Raw genomic sequence first — 5,010 nt, forward strand, 5'->3', positions numbered from 1 at the left:
ACCTCAAGGTTTATTAATATTATTATTATTATTATTATTATTATTATTATTATTGTTGTTGTTGTTGTTGTTGTTTATGATTTGTGTAATGATTGTGAGGTAAAGTTGTTTGATGTGCAAACACAAACATGTGCAGAGTGTGTACATGTGCAGATAGACTACCAAATGCAACAAAAGACTGGCAACAATCTAATGGTAAAAAAAAATAGCTAAAAGTAAAAAGTAGCTAAAGGCTTAAACGTGGAGCTATAAGTTAAAAGTTACAAAAGGCTTACAGGATTAACAAAACAACCAAAAATCTAGCTAAATTTATAAAAGCCAAAGGAAAATAGCAAATGTTTTAATAAAAGTTTAAGTAGCCAAAGTGTAGCTAAAAGCTAAGCGTTGCAACAGGCTAGCTAATTGTTAAAATGTATTAAAAACTAAAACAAACTGTTTAAAAGTAGCTAAAAATTAAAATTAGCAAACACCTAGCTAAAACTAGCAAAATGAAAAAGCTAAAAGTAGCTAAAAGGATAGCTGGAAGCTACATTTAGCATAAAGAGGCGAAACAAAGTCAGACTGAAGATAATTTCACAGAAAACGAAGGTTTTGAAGGTTTTTTTAAGATCTCAGGGTTCCTTTGGGGAAACTGTACAAATCAAGTTAAATAATTTAAAAACTATAAAAGTCACAGAAACCAACACCGTCTCCTGGATGAGCCGAACATTTCATAAACAGAACTGCACAGAGAAAAGACTGAAAATAAACAAATAATGAAAAACCAGGAAAACACTGAGCGCTGACTCAGCGTTTACACGTTCCTGTTGTTTTTTTTATAAACTAAAGGGAATAAAAGTCTGCTGTCAGCCTTCAGCAGGAGAACCTCTCCTCTGGGTTGCTTCAGGAGTCCAGACAAAGAGTCGTTGTCCGGCCCGCGCCTTTCCCATGCTGAAGAGGCACCGCCGGCTGACGTTTATCTCTGAATATTTATTTACTTCTCTGACCACAGACCGGCTCTTATTGTGCTCCGTCTCTGGATGCTTAAACAGCTGAGAGGAATTCCACTCTCCGCTCCCATCGCTGCTGCTTTCCTCTGGCTCCTGTCCGTCCCGTTTTTCACTTCTTCGGGTCGGAGCGACAACAGATTTTTACAAACATCAGGCCAAATAAAAAGCTTTTAACTCATTATGAGTCTGTTGTTGTATTAAACTTTATATTTGAAGCTGTATGCAAGAGGTCTGCAACCGTCAGCGAATATAAACGGAACTATAACTTGTTTTTACAAAAATTTTAGGTCAGAATTTAGCATTAGTGTGATAACAGGAGTTTAAAGAATTACAAGAAAGTTTGGCTCTTCTGATGCAAAATACACGAGGGATGGCTCAGGACTTTTGCACAGTATCATAATAACACGACTTCTTTCAATACAGGATTTACACATGTACATTTTTTTTTACATACAGGGAGATTTAATTTGTTAAAGAGAAAAAAACAAACTAAATAAAAGTAAGATGCAGTTCTTATTGTGACCACACGAGGGCGATGGAGCCACACCACAAGGAACCATTCGACTGGATTAAAGCAGTCAGTTTATATTGATCTTTTACAGCATTAATACATGTTCAAATTAAGAAAATAAACCTAATAATACTAGAAAATATACTTTAATTGTATTTAAATGTCATAAAAATGTCCATATTATAAATCAATAGGATAAAATTACGAACAAATATCACATATTAGCTTGAACAAAACAAAATTTACATTTTTACATAAATAAACAACTAATATCAGACTGATACCACGATTTCTATAATGTTTTAGAGTGTGATGGGTTTACAAAGTAGATAAAATGACATCTTTATTTAATGCAAATAAAGCATTAGTGACACCTTTCTATTAATAATAACAAAAAAAAAAAATAATAATAATAATAATAATAATAACTTAGACTGGCTCAAGTTGATGTTCACCATCACTCCTGGTTGTCCAGCAGCCCCACAGCGGAAGTGAGGGCCCCCCGGGTGCAGAGTCCTGGGGCCACGGCTGCTGACCAATGAGAGACAAGAATGTAGAATCTGTTACAAAACCGGATTCTGTGAAGCTGAAGACCAAAAATCAGGACAGAAACAGGAAACTGGGGCTTCTGATGTTAAAATAAGAGCCTGAGATGAGCCACCTCAAGGTTTATTAATATTATTATTATTATTAACAACAGAAGCTGACTGGAGCTTTAATATTTATTGAGTACTGAAATGTGTTGTTATACAAAATAAAGGTTGGGTTTCATTAAAAGACATTTTTCTTTATATTATATTATTATTATTAAATTTATTGTTATATTTTGAGCACAAATAAAATTTATTTTTAGGTATTGAAACAAACAGATCTATTTAGTTAACCTTCCTTAGCAAGTGTACCAGAAATTCCTTTCTTTTACTACAAATTAAATAAATTATCCATTTTGTATGAATCATAATTGACAGTTCTCAGCTGTGTGTTTTATATGTGTTTTAACTGCACAAACCAATCCCTCCAGTGCTCTAATTTTGTTCTCTCATTCAGAAATAACATTTTTTTAGTAGTTTTACTTTGAAAGTCCGTACCGGAAACGATCCCGCTCCGCTTCCGTTTGACTTGACGATTGGCTGCGGAGAGCCGGAGGGCGGCAGTCGGTCAGTCGCAGTCAGGCAGGCAGTGAAAGTGAAGGCGGAGGCCAGCCCAGAACCGAAAACTCAGCCTCTTCTGGACCAACTCCAGTGAACGAACCCCCCCTTGAAAAAAAAAAAAAAGAAAACAAAAACCGAACCAAACAGTAAGACTTGAAGAGGACAGAAGATAAGATAAAAAGTAAAAAAAAAGAAAAAGGCGCGAGGTGCTTCTAAGTTGTTTTCACCGCTATCTCTGCCAAGAACTGTCTTCCGGTGTTGACTTTTTTTTTTTTTTTTTTTTTTTTTTTTTTTTGCTGCAAGAGAGAAAAGCCTCCAAACAAGCACACAGTTGAGCGTGAGAAATGTGAAGCTACCGGTTTGTGTGTTTCAACAACCAGACTCCAGGACCCCCTTTAACCCATGCAGTACAGTGCTATGGTACGTGAACACGCTTTGAAATGTTGTCATGACTGCTCTGTGCTACCGGGTGTTTTACTTCAATAACGTGTTTCTGTCCGGTTCGTTTGACGACGCCGATGTAACGCGGACAAGTTGAAGCAACGAAACACGGCTTAAAAATCGCACGAAACTTGACGCAGATTGCGCGGCAACCCGGAGTTATTTTATCTCCTTAATTCGGCAAATGGAGTTTGGTGGACTTGACAGCTCTCTCGTTTTGTGTGTGTGTGCTTGTTCACACACTGCAGCTGCAGAGCGAAGTGGAACTTTGTGTCTCTTTTTCTGGTGCAAAACCAAGCTTCTCCACGCGGAACTCCGTTTAAAATAATGCACATTTTACGGATGAGCTCAGTTTTAATACTAAAACTAAAACTCTTAACACGTAACTGTTGGTTCCTTGTGTTTTCTGGACATAGTTGTATAATTCGGCTGTAAAACAAATAAAAAATATGAATGTAGCTTGAGGATATTTTCACAAGTTTGTTTTTTCTTTTAAGGCGATCAAAATGACTTAAACGTCATGTTTCTGAGCAGTTTCATTAAATAATCCAAAGTTGCTTCAACCAAAGCGTTGGTACGAGGAGGAGGAGGAAGAGGGGGGGGGGGGGTTCATTGACGCTCTGGTCCAAAGTCCCATCTTCCTCATGAAGCTCATAAACTAATTCAGAGTAAATGAATTGTTTGCTGCGTTTTCGTACGAAGTCGTGAAGAAAACGAGGAGGGAAGGAGGAGGAGTGTGAATGTGTAATTACGTGGAGAGAGAAAGGAGGGGGGTGCAGGAAAAAAAAAGTTGGGTCTGATTTGCTGGAATCGCGCAGGAGCGAAGGTGCACATTTCACATCCAGCCTTGAAGCTGAGGAGTGAAGGAGGGGAGGGGTTGAACCTCCTCCGCACCGACAAGACGCGCAAAAACAGTCCGCCTGCACCGCAGAGGAGCGAGTGCGCAGCTCCCGCCCGCACATCCCCGCAGTAGAAAAAAAAAGATTCCAAGAGATATATCTTTTTAAAATTATTATTATTTTCTCCACGCTGAGGACAATCTCCATGGATATCCTTGGATAATCCCCCTTTTGTGCTTTTTTTTTTCTTTCCTCTTTTTTTTTGGTGGTTTTTACGCGGATTTCTGCTCCACTCTCACTCTCTCCTCACGGCGCTCCAGGACCATGAAGTGATCCGAGGAAGTCTAACCCCTCTCGTCATGTATTCCCCGATTTGTCTAACTCAGGTATTTCTGTAGTTTTCTTCTCTAGAGGGGGGAAAAAAATAGAAACTTTCTCTCCAACCTCGCATGTCACGAGAGAAAAAAGACGCACGATTCTCCCCTTTTGAATAAAAACAACTAAAGCCAACCTAAACTGGCACTATTTAACCTCTAACAAACTTGGCGGTCGTGCAGCTGTAATTTCTTTGACTCTCGGGACGCATTTTTACCGACTCTTCCGCCTCCGCTCCGTCCTGCTTTGTGTGCGTAAAGTTGTGCGTAAAGGTGATCTCTGAAGACGATCTCCAACGCGATAAGCTCGGCGAGTGCGCTTTCTCACGCTCCGATTCTCACTCTCTCACAGCCTCCCACTCATCWACCACCAAACAATATATTTAGTTTGAAATGAAATCAATAAAAATCCAGTCTTTGGAACGAGATAAAGTCACTTTCTCCTGTAAAAATAAAAAAAGAGGAGATGGAAAGGGCCTGATTAAGTTGATCCAGTGGTTTTGGACATGGCTGCAGACTTGTTTTTTTTTTTTTTGGCTGACTCAGTTTTACTGTTTATATTTTACTTGGCATAAGTAAGTGATTGACTGAGATGTGGTTTAAGTTTGCACTTAAGAGGATTTTGCTTTTATGGCTCCTAAGATGAAGAGCACCGACACACACACACACACACACACACACACACACTCACACACCATGTCACCA

This window comes from Austrofundulus limnaeus, unplaced genomic scaffold (assembly GCF_001266775.1).
Source record: "Austrofundulus limnaeus strain Quisiro unplaced genomic scaffold, Austrofundulus_limnaeus-1.0 Scaffold23, whole genome shotgun sequence".
Classification (NCBI taxonomy): domain Eukaryota; kingdom Metazoa; phylum Chordata; class Actinopteri; order Cyprinodontiformes; family Rivulidae; genus Austrofundulus; species Austrofundulus limnaeus.